This window comes from Diospyros lotus, chromosome 1, assembly GCF_014633365.1.
Source record: "Diospyros lotus cultivar Yz01 chromosome 1, ASM1463336v1, whole genome shotgun sequence".
In the NCBI taxonomy this organism is placed as follows: domain Eukaryota; kingdom Viridiplantae; phylum Streptophyta; class Magnoliopsida; order Ericales; family Ebenaceae; genus Diospyros; species Diospyros lotus.
In genome coordinates, this window is record NC_068338.1 from 33323308 (window position 1) to 33336820 (window position 13513).

Sequence of the window (13513 nt, forward strand, 5' to 3'; positions counted from 1 at the left end):
CGCTTTCTCCAAGAGTCGGCTCTGATATCACCTGTAACATCCCACATCAAGCGATAGAAAGGCTCAAAACAACTTACCCTGATGGGCTTATGCGAACTTCCCAGGGGGGTCACCCATACTTGGATTTCCCCAGGTCAAGCACACTTAACCCTGGAGTTCTTTACCTGCATTCAGCCCAAAAGGTATCCAACTAGTATTGTTTCATTTCTTACACTATCCTCAATATATACTATTCTCCTTTGGGCTCCCGGGGTATTACAGGAGTGATCTCGTCGCTAAATTTGGTATTTTGTAATTAATTTATTTTTATTTTTTAGCGACAGGGGTTGCCCCGTCGCTAAATTTCGTATTTTTTATTTAATTTATTTTTATTTTTTAGCGACAGGGTCTATCCCGTCGCTAAATTTTATATTTTTTATTTAATTAAATTAAATATATTTAGCGATAGAATATTCCATCGCTAATTCATAAAAAAAATTAAATAAATAATAAAAACTTAAATTTAAATTAAATATAGAATCGTTAAATAATTAAAAAAATTAAATTAATAATTAAAGAATTTAGCCAATAGTTACAAATGAAAAAATAAATTAAAAAAATAAAATTTATTAATTATGTATTAAACAAAGATTAAATAAATATTAAAATGTATTAAATGCATATTTTATGTATTTTATCTATAAACCAAAAATATGTAAAATGATATGATATTGTAAAATTTATAATAACAAATATTTATTAAACTAATTTTTAATCAAATAAAAGTTAAGTATTTAAGAGATAAATTAATTACAACATTTAAGTGGTATATTAGTTGAATTAAAATTTATAATTTTTATTTTTTTAAGTATTAATTTATGAATTTAAAAGATTTAAAATTTATAAACTTAATTTAAAAAAAAATTAAAATGGCTGACAGGTAAGTATAGTATATAGTTAATATGTGTAGTGTATATGATAAGGAAGCTTGCAGCTTGGATGGTTGCGCGCACGGATGACCAGGGATCGAAACTAAGTGTAATACCCCATGTTCGTATGAGGTTGCCACATCATTTCAATGAGTTTAGAATACCGAAAAATTAGCTTGATAGCAGTTATAAGTACCGAAAAACTATGGTCTCGACGAGCGTTCTAAGATAAGATTTATGGTGTCGAAAGAAATCAAATCGGGAATAGTTTTTGGTACAGCTAAAATAGAGCTACTAATTAGGCTGTAAAATCGAATCGTTGTAGGAGACTCTCAAGAATTCAACGGAACCCTAAAAGGGCTCCGGTTTTGCGTAATGAGCAACCCTTCAGTGATTTCGGGATGAAACAATAGCTCGGTAAGGACATTGGGGCGAATCGTCCTTTTTGACTAAGTTTTGAGTTATTAATTTTGGATTTTCGATATTGTAATGCAATTTAATTTGGCGTTTGGGGGTATACTTGCAATTTGGGAAGTTGCATAGATGAAATAGAAGTAAAAATTATGGTTTAATGTGTAATTTCTCTTAATTTAAGGTGTAATATATAATTATATATATATATAAATTTATATTTATGCTTGGCTGTGTGCGTGAATGGCCAAGATTGGAAGCTAGATTTGAGGAAGTGTAACATTCGGTGTTACAGGTGTTAAAAGAATGAGAAAGAAAGTGAGAAAATTCCAAAAATGCCCTTGAGAAGGTGTTGAATGCTTGAGATTGAGGGTGCTCTATGAGAGAGGTATTTTGGTAATTGGGATAGTGAAGTCCAATAAAGGGTAATTTGGTAAATTGGAAATAATTCCTAGGTGGAATTAAGTATGGAAGTGAATTAGTTCCCATTTTGGATTATGTGGAGATAAATGGGATTGAAAATTTGCAAAGGGTATTTTTGAAAATTTTGGAGTAAATTCTATAATGGAATTAAATTATGGAAATGGGGAAAAATACTCATAAATTACTTATGTGAGTAAAATAATGGATTTTCCCTAAAATAGTGGGTTAATGTGGAAATGCCACATGGATGGCTTAGATTAAGTCTTGAAAGCCAAGGTTGTGGCATGGAGTGACACTTGGCATTTTCTTGTCCAAGTAAAATGGAAGAGATAAGAGTGATTATTTTAAATCAAAAGGAAAAGATTAATAGTCACTCAAGCCATTAATGATGGTGATGATGATGTTGGGAAAAGAAATTCAAATTTGAATTTTGAAAAATTTCATGGTTGAAGGGTGAAAATTATCTCATTAAAATGGCAATTAATTGGAAAGTTGCCTTACAATTGATATATATTATTGATGGGTGAAATTGTCCCAATTATGTAAATAGAAATTTAAATTAATTTCAAAAGAAATTGGAATATGGTCATTCTTGCAATTAATGTGAGGCATGATTTAGTTGCATTTAAAGAAAATGCAAAAGAAATGAAAATGGTCAAGCATTGATTATGGAAAATGGTCACATTAAATTAAGTGGGAAAGAAAATATATATGTCTCTCAAGTGGTCACTCATGTGATGGGGTGAAATTAGTCAAATTAAATAAATGAGGAAAATGACTAATTTTGGAATGGAAGACCAAGATGATCCAAGGGTGGAGACTTGGCCTTGGATTGGGAAATTGATCCAAGGGTCATAAATTAGTCTTGAAAGTTGGCATGGATTGCCAACATAAATGGAAGTGAATTTTAAATGATTAGAATGGATGGTCGAGATTAAAAATCTCCAAAGCACATGGATTGTGCTTGTAATGGAAGGCTAGGATTATTTCTCTTAAACCCACAAAGATCCAAAGGTTAGGATCCACTCTTGAAAGAGGGAGAAAATTTATATATTGGCAAGGTAGGAAGACAAGTCTTCCCTTTGGCCATTTGAAGAAGAAGAAGAAGAAGAAAGAGCCTAGAGGTAAACTCTTTAGTTTTTGTAAAGAAATCTAAGTCTTCTAACTTCTTAGTCTTCTTATCTTCAAGGATTAGATTTTTTTTAAAGATCAAATTTATTTCTTTTACTTCTTTAGGGGATGGAAGCAAGTGAAGTCTTGCCAAGTCAAGTTGTTGAAGCTCTCTTGAAGTTAAAGATTGTGGAAAAATCTAAAAGAATAGAGGTAAGGGATAGCCCCATGGGATGGTGGCTTGCAAGTTGTAAGTATGATGCATGATTTCTATGTGTGCATTGGCATGTTGTGTGTTTTAGGACCTATGGCCATGAGGTTGAGTGGGGTAGGGTAGATTAAAGCCTCAAACCAAGGTGGTTGTGAGGATGTGGAAGCCCTAACCATGTTGCATACATGCATTGGCATCACATTTATTTTCATGTTCATACTATTGTCATTGCACCCTTATTGAGCTTAATAGCTCATGAGGTTTTTATCCTCACCATGTAGGTATCTCATGTGCAAGAAGGAAGGGAGTTTTCCAAGGTTAAGAGTTGAAAGCAAGGAAGAAAGCAAGAGTAGCAATGTTTATGTATTTTTATGCTTTAAGTGTTGTATTTATTTTGTTAATATGTAATGAAGGCTAAGTGTGGGAAAAAGGGGGCAAACTTGAATGTAATGGAAGCCCCTTGGTATGAGAAAGTATTCTGGAAATGTGGGGTTTCAATTCAAAAAAAAAAGGGGCGGGGGCAGTGTGCTGGCCAGGGGCGCGCATGGCGCGGCCGCGCGCAGCTGGTGCGCGCGGACGGCCAGGCCGCGCGCGCGGCCTGCGCGCATGGCAGCGCGGCCCCGCGCTGGAGGGGGGGCGCGGCCAGCTGCCGCACACCCCCCCCTTTGCTGCTGTTAGTTTTTTTTCTATTTTCCTTTTTTTTATTTAATTCCTGTTTATTTAAATATAGGATATTATCTTGGAAATTCTGAAATAATCTATATTTAAATAAATAAATAAATGAGTATTTAGCCTCTAAATTAATTATTAAATTAATATAAATTTGAGGCAATTGAGGGAAAATTTTCTATATTTTGGAAAATTAAATAATGGAGTATTCCCTTAAATTTTAGAAATTGGATGAGGATTCCTTGAGATTTGTATTTCAAAAATAAATTTCCTAATGGTTGGAAAATTAAGGAATTTTTGAAATAATTAAAGGGGAAAATCGATGGAGATTTATGAGGAAAATTTATTTAAATTTTTCCAAAGAAATATTAATCCAAATATTTTCCAAAGGAATTGAATGTGAGATAAATGGGTTAATGGTTGGGGCAAAGAAAAGAAAAATTATTTTCTTATAATTAAGGCGTTATGCCATAATTTATTTGAAGCTAGAGAGCTATAACTTATTTTCTTTCGATCTTGGGAGGTCACCCTAAGCTCATCATTAAAGAGCTTGAGAAGGGATGACGATTGCGAGGTTTTGGGTTTTAATAGGTCGTTTGATAATTCCCGAACCCTCGAGCGGAGCGAAGAGAGGGCAAAGCCTAGTTCCCACCTAGGTCGTCTCCGTTGAAACGTAGCCGTCTCTTCATCTTTGCCCTAGCATGTAAATAGTAAGTTAGCTATTCGTGAGTAACACCCGTAGGTGGGAGCGGGGCGTTACAGGAAGAATCTTGCAGTGAGTAAGGAGAAAAGATTTGAAAATGAAGCATTAAATGTGATGTGTGTGCGCGTATACGAGGCCATGCCTCTGCAAATTTCAGACCATCCCCTGCAACCCCACGCCCTGCAAATTAGCCACGTCTCTGCAAGATTTAGAGAGGATTACACGCTAAGAGAAGTGGCCATGGCAGGATTTGGGGCATTGGCTTGCCTATAAATAGGAAGAAGAATCGGAGAGGCAACAGAGTAATTGAGGGAAGAGAGATTGAGAGAATGGCAGAGTGAGGGAGAGATGGCCGAATCAGCCATGGCAGCCGAGCAGGTACTTCCCAACTAGATTTAGTTTTATGAAAAATGTTTGATTTGTAAGTGATTTATATTCCTCGAAAATGTTTTCATCATATCATCATATTGACATACTCTGATATGTACCTATCACGTAGACTGCATACATGACATGACTATGAAATGTATAAATACATGTTTATATCATTGATCACTCGCATTGAGGCCATAGGGAGTACGAACTGGCACCACTGCTTTACCAAAGGTGCACCCATACACCCCGATTTCGAAAGATGTGACTGCAAAAATGATAGGTAGCATGAGAGGTGCAGTTGACACCTACGATGAAAGACATTGCATATACACATGACATAGCATTATGTATCCTTACTTAGATGATTCATCATCTAATTTGGGCTTGTCCTTGGAATATTCAAACATTCCAGGTAGAGATTGTAGCAGATACGAGGATAAATGAGGCATGAAATGGCACTTATCAGAGTGCATGAAGAATATAATGTATGTTACGTAGCCTATGTATTTAAGTTTTGCTATTTTAGGTTCTAAACGTTTTGAGAAATGTTGATGTATATCTTTATGGCTAATAAAGATATAAGATTTGATTTATAATCAATGTTAAGATATCAGGTTTCGATCTTTACTTCTGCATTTGATGTGTATAGTGATTTTGTTTCGAGATAAAATGTATGGAAATTCTAGGACGAATTCGATGAATGACTTGGTTTAGCTTTAGTGTTTGAAAGAAAAAAAAAAATTATTGTCCTGGCATTGTCCCAAGTTATAACGCGCCCAAGAGAGCGTGGCGTTACACTAAGAAAAGGAAAAAAGAAGTGCACTGAGAAATTATCCCAGGGCGCTACGAGGCGGCTCAAGGCTGCGCCACGTGGAGCTGGAAGGCAGCGCGAGCTGCCTTCCAGAGCGGGCTATAATTTTTTTTTAAATTTAAGTCAGCGACAGAAACAGTTCCGTCGCTAATCAGCGACGAAATTGTTTCTGTCGCTAATTATAATTTATTTTAGTTTTTTTAATATTTTAATTTTTATTGTGTATTAGCAACGGAAAGTTTTCCGTCGCTATTCATTGACGGAACTTTTTCTGTAGCTAAAATAATATTTAATTTTATTTAAAAAAATTATTTTTTATTTTTTAATCAGTGACTGAAATTCAGTGATGCCATTTTTAGCGACAGATTTTGATTTTTTAACGACGAATGTTTTCGTCCCTAAATTCCATTTTTCTTGTAGTGCAATTCTTCCACATAATTTTGTTGTTTAGATTCATTGACTAAATCACTATCAATTCCTACAAATTCTTCAACATAATTTTGCTGCTCAGATTCATTGACTAAATCTACACTTGAGTTATCAAGTGAACTATTTGTTTTGTTTTGAAAAAATTTATCCAGAGCTCCTTTTTGAGATTGAGTTAATTCTTCTCTTTGTCTTTTTCTTTTTCTTTTTTGACTTCTAAATGGGTGTTTCTTACTAAGCATTGTTACTTGAAAACATAAATAATACAAGAAAAGCCAATGCAATTTTAATACTTCAAAGAATAAACAAAGAATAACATAACCTAGAATTTGAGAAACCCTCTTTGAGAAATCCCCTTCCACAGAAAGTTCACAATGATCAACTTAGAATCTTAGATGAGGATTCAAAACTCTATAGAAGAAGAGGAAAAAGAAGAAGAAGAAGAAGCAAAAAGTGACATGAAGGAGTGGTTAACGAACAAGATGACTAAAGACATCAAATGACAAAAATATTCTCATCTAAAAAATTTGAAATTGTCGCCTCGCCCAGTAGTGTACTGGGTGTTCTTTCTCTTGAAGAGCGGAACAGACCAGATCGTTGGTCTTTTTTTTTTTCAAAATATTAAATAAGTTAATAGTTATAATAATCTAATATAATACTTCCTAAAAACAAAAATTTTGGGCCCCCTGAATAATGGGCCCAGGGCGATCGCACTAATTGCCCCTGTTCAGGGACGGGCCTGCATGCATGGCAACTATTCCAATGCTTGCCAGTGTGTTCATTTCTCAATCAAACATCAGAACATGTGTTTGACATTTTTGAACGAACATGAATATATTGTTATCATTTGAGTTATAATTTAATGATTGATAATAATGGGTGAAGACATAAATACGTCTTATAGTTTACTAAAAATGTTGTAGTATCTGGAATTTTCAAAACGTTTTATAAGATACTTTTATTTAAAAAAAATTAAAATTATTAAAAATCTCAACAAACAATAATTATGGACAAAGGGTGAACATAAAATGCACATCTGATTAGGGTTTAATGGGTTTCTCATTTTTAATATTTTTCTATTCCTAATTTCGTGTACTAGATCGTTGATGAACCCATCGTCGTTGAGCCAATCGTTGTCAAGCTCATCATTACTCCTGTACTAGATTGTCAAAACCCATCGAAATCGTTGTTGAACTCGTCGAGCCCATCGGCACACCTATACCAAAATGTTTAGTTCTCGTCGTTGTTCCAGACATCCAAGATAACCAGACAACAAATCTCTGATCTCTCTGTTACTTAAATTGACACAAACATGATTATAGGAATATATATATATAAGCCCACCCATACTCCGACCACTTATTTTGCTAAAGCTAAGAGGTTAGAGAATATGGGACAAAGGTTCAATAAATTTTATTATTGTTTTGGTGCAATTACACAGGGTTGATTCCAGCCATAAATGAGAACCTTTCAAAAGTGGAACATAGAATGTGTGCAAGACACATTTTGAAGAATTGAGCAAAGTAGCAGAGGGGGAAAAGAGGAGGAAGAAGTTTGAGGTACTGTCAAAAGATAGTTTGAAAAAACTGAACAAGTTAGGCACTAGCATTGTTAAAGGTTTTTTATGTTCTAATCATTAAACATGGATGTGTGATATATCACTAGTAGCTATGACTACAAGAAATCTAGTTTTTAGCGATGAAAAAATTCGTCACCAAAACTAAAAAATTCATTACTAAATTATTTAGCGACGGATTTAATGACGAACAAATTCCGTCACTAAAATTGGCGTTGGTAAATTTTAGCGATTAAATTTAAGGATAAAATTAGTGAAGGGGAATTTTTTCGTCGCTGATCAACGACGGGATTGGTCCTTCTCGAATCAGTGATAGACCAATCTCATAGCTAATTAAAAAAAATTAAAAAATAAAATTTTAAATATAAATAAAATAATAATAATAAAATATATAAAAAAATATAAATTATATAAATTAAAATTTGAACATAAATTTTTAGATATATAAATAAATTTCTGATAATTAATAATTTATTTTAATTAATTGAATAGAAATTAAAAATTTATTTGTATAATCATTAATTTAGAGAAAAAATAAATATTAAAATATTTTAAAATAACGTGAAAAATTGTAATTTATCTATAAATAATTATAAAATCCAAATTATTTATAATTAACTTAAATCTAATTAGTTTTTAAATTGTTGTAATAAAAATAATTTATAATTTATTTTTAAACTGTTGAAGTTTATAAATATTACTTTTTATTGTACTTTCAAACATACATAGTTTTAAATTTTTCCCAAATAAATAATTTTTTTTATTGAAATTATACATTATCTTTATATTTCTAATTTTAAAACTTATGTTTAATAAATAACTAACTCACCAACAATATTTATAACATTATATTTGTACTTCTAATTTTAAAATACAAATGAGAACTAATTAAAATATTAAGCTTTTTATTTAATTTTTTATAATATATTTAATAAATAACTACTTAAAAACAATTTTTACAAATCAATTTATATTCATTTGATTTTTTATATAATTAATATTTCATTAAAAACATTGACATAATAACTTTTTATTTTTAATTTACACATATTCTAATGATTTCTTGTTTAAATCATAATAATATATAGACAATACACAAAAATATATACATAATATACAACTATATAAATAAAAAATAAAAAATAATATACATGCAATAAATATAAATAACAGAGAAATTAAATTTAACAGTTAATCATTAAAAAGTAACTAATAGAGATATTAATCAAGTAACAACTAATTATTATAAATTAACCGTTAAAATTAATAGCTAAAATTGATATGTTGCTGTGATTTTATTCATTTAACATATCAATTAAAACGAAGTAATCTATAACTAACATAGATATTTTTCATCTAAAAAACATTCAAAAGGTAAAATAATAAAATACTAAAAATATAATGTACAGAAAAAAAAAAACCTTATAAATTTTGGTGATATTCGTATTTTCTAAATAAAGACTCTATAATAAAAAAAAATAAATAGAATTTTGAAGTGAGATTGGGAATGCAGAAGGGGCGAAGAGAGGGGGGAGACAGAGAGTGTCTGGGAAGGGGGGCGGGAAAATTCAAAGGGTTTGAAAAATTCAAAGGGAGAATGGCGTGCGCGCGCTCTGGGGAAGGGTTAGCGATGGGTCTGCCTGTCGCTAAATGTTGTTTGTTTAGCATTGGGCAAATACGTGTCGCTCAGGTTGTTTGATTTTTAAATTTTTTTAAAAACTTCTAAAATAAATATTTCAAATATTTTTAAAAAAATCATAAAATAGAAATAATATATATAGAGAAAAATATATTTTATATTCAATAATAAACATAAAATAATATATATAAATAAGAAATAAAATTTCAAATTTAGAGTATCATACTTTCACGCAATTCATAGGTATTGGTCCCTTAAGGTATTGCTACTCAAGGGGGGTGAATTGAGTATTTAAAATTTTTCTTCCTTTTAATAAATATTATTGATTAATTATTTCCTCTAAGAATATATATAAATTATTTTCTTTTAATTAAAATATTATTATTTAATTTTAAACAAATTAAGATTTTATAACTATGTATATGTAAATTTACGATTAATAAATTGCAAACCACAAGATATAGTAAGAATAAATAAATGAGGCACAAGACAATTTATAGTGGTTTAGTGTCTCCACACACATCTAGCTCACATTGGAAACTAGATACACTCTTAGATTACAATGGGTTCTAGGAAAACCACCAACACTAAGGTTTTCCCTAACTCACATTGAAAACTAGATTCACCTAGATTTTAACGGTTCTAGAAAACTTATACAATCCACAATAGTAATTTAAATGTTACAAATAATTTGTTCACACTTGGATACAAATAAGCAATTAAGAATAAATTATATAAGACAATAATATTTAAATAAATAAATAAATGTGTAACCTCAAATGGAGAAGTTTGGATTTATCGTAGAAGACTTGAAGAACTTTTCTGCTCTTGCCTTGTGGCTCTTCGGTAGATGTGCAATAATATTTCGAGAGCCTCAAATTGCTTGGATGTTTTGCTTGAGAGTATTTGAGAGCTTTCGAGTGCTTTGAATCTGCAATAAAAGTATTTGAATACTCAAAAAATGAGTTTAGGAGTATTTATAAGCATTTTAGCCACTAAAAAAAAGATTAATATGAAGTTTGAAATTCAAAAAATGTTTAAACTTTCTCAAACAATAAGAAAATATATCTTACTTTTAATTCAAAATAAATTTACTTTTTGCATAAGAAATCAAGATTTGAAAATTCAAATATAAACTTTTGATACATAAATGATTAAAATAAGAAAACATGTATAAAAATAATTATTTTTTAATTTAAAATAAATTTACTTTTTGCATGAGTAAGAGAGAATATTTATATCATAAAAATATTTTTGTTAATTATCAAATCTTAATTAATATGAACAAGTTAGCTCAACAATAGGGTTTAACATGTAATTAATATTTTATGATCAATGATACATTGGAAGATTCATTTAGGCAATATAAATAGATTGATTGTTTCGTTCTTGTATATTCCAAAAAGAAAAAATATCTCTAGGAGTTACTAATAAATTTTGTAAGTTTATTTGTACTAATAATTTTTGTAAGTAACTTTAAGTTTATTTTGTAAGTAACTCTAAGTTTTTTTGTACTAATAATTTTTGTATAGATAAACAATGATCAAGTGTTTTCCATGATATTTGAATATGCAAATATATGTTTGTGTCTTGTATCCAAATATATTTTTTTCTTTATGTTTTATATCCAGATATGTTTTACCTGTATTTGTCTTATTTTTAAATATATATATATTTTGTTTTAATTTTTTCCTTGTATTTGAATATGAGCTTCTTTGTTTGTCTTGTATTCGAATACAAACGGAGTATTCTATTACTAATTCAAATGGATATTATTTTTAATTTTAATGTTTATTAATTTTATTTCGATGCTAATTCAAATGAAAGTTTTATAAATTATCATATTAGCGGCAAAAAATTCAGTCCCTATTTTGATTTTCATTTTTAATTTTATTTTTTATTAATTTTACAACTTAAGGATGGAATATTTTGTCACTAATTTTTAATTTATTTTGAATTTTTATAAATTCTACATTTAAATATAAAAATTTTCTTTGTCAAATGAGATTTTAAATTTAATTTAAATATTTTATGAATTCACATTTTAGCAAAGGAATCATTCGGTCGCTAAAACTTATAATTTAATTTATATTTTTTTTAATTTTAGCGACGGAGGAATTCCGTCACTAAAATTTTTAAATTTTAAATTAAAATTTTTCCTATATCATTTTAAATTAATTTTAATTTTTGTGATGGAATTGCGATGATATAGGAAAAATTTTAATGTAATTTTTTTTTCATTTAGGGTGGAACCATCACTAAATTATGTTAAATTAAATTTTAATTTTATTTTCTTTTAGTGTTGGAATTATTTTGTGGCTAAAAGATTTTAATTTTAATTTAAATTTTTCTCATTTAGCGACGAAAATATTCCATCGCTAAAAAAATTAAATAAAGTTTTAATTTTAATTTCTTTTAGCGACAAAATTATTTTGTAGCTAAATTTTTTTAATTAAATTTTAATTTTATTTTCTTTTATAGACAGAATAATTCCATCACTAAAAGATTTTAATTTGAATTTAAATTTTTTTCTCATTTAGAGACGGAAATATTTTATCGCTAAAAAAATTTAAATTAGGTTTTAATTTTAATTTCTTTTAGCGACGGAATAATTCCGTCGCTAAATTAAAGAATTTAATAAAAATTTCAAATTATATTTTAAAATTAAAATCACAAAATTATTTAGTGACAGGCGTATCTGTTGCTAAATTTTAAAAATATTAAAAATTATTTGACAACGGGTCTTTCCGTCTCTAATTTCATCGTTAAATTAAAATAATTTAGCGACGGAATAAATCATCGCTAATCCGTTGCCAAAATTTAGTTACGGCCATTCTGTTGATAACCGATTACTAATTAGGGACAAAAAATTTCGTTGCTAAAAAATATTTTTATTATAGTATGGTTTAGTTGGAACTGAATAAAATACTTGCTATGAAGTGTCAAATTATATTGAATGGGAATTTTGGATTTGAAATAATTGAGGGAGAGTACGGTCATGTTGTGGTCCTAATCCTAAAGAAACTTACATGCAACTATAGGTATTGGGAATTGAAGGGTATCCTATGTCAACATGCCATGTTTCCCAGAAAACTCAATTCACAAGACTTTATTGCTAAATGGTACAACAACTAGACTTATCTAAAGTCATATTCACATAGTTTGCAATTGTAGGCCATGGTGATAAATAATTCAAAAATAATGAAATTGGTGGTGTAATAAAAATAAAATAATAATAATAATAAACAAAATAAAATAAAAAAAGAAGAAAATAAATTAAGTTAGCATTTGTCAATAAAGCCCTTAGATATTTTTGTCTATTATATGAGAAGAGGGGCATGTTGGTAAAATTTCATAATTGGCGTGCAATTTGCACAACCTTTCTGTGTGCAGAGATTTTCTAAATTTAGTGCATATCGCTACTCCTTTTTTTCACTGTTTCATTTCTTTTCTCACTCTCCAGCGCCTTCTTATGCTTCATCTTCCTCCTTCTAGTGATACTCTTTGCATATCTCTTTCTCTCTCTGTCGTTGAAGCTCAGTAAGGAGAAGACTCATCCAACCTCAGGCAAGTTTCTTTTGCCTGTCCATTCACGTTTTGTAATTTTTATGTATTTCAGCTCTTTTGGGGCGATTGTTCATTGTCTCTGTAAATGTATACACACACATATGTATATATCCATACCCCTGCCTCTTGAGTAACTTCTTCTCTTTCTTCCTCTTGTTATAGTATCATTTACTTCTTATTTTCTAGAATGGCTACCCTTGTTTCAGTAGATAGCCGTATAAACATATGCGCTCATGCGAATCACCACTTATATATATATATATATATATATAAATACACGCTCATAGCCAGCCCCTGTTCCAGTCGAGCAAACCCATTTATATACACACACGCATATATATGTATATATATATATATTATATATCTGACCAGAGAGGCTGTTGCTGGGAGGCTCTTAATCGCTGTCATTTTTGAGGAAGCCTTCCCTGTCTTGATCAGATTTTCCCTCGCTGTGTGATCAAATTGCCTTTGTGTATATATATATATATATATATTCATGTATACATGTTGCGGGCAGCCATTGTTTGAGCTTCGCATATATATAAATTCACCCTATCCATGTGACTCTCGCTCCATTTGAATAACCCATATATATGTGAATATGCACATAGCAGTGAATCACCCACTTACACAGATATATATATGTATGCACGCCCTCTGTTTTTGTCCCAGCCAATCCATCAT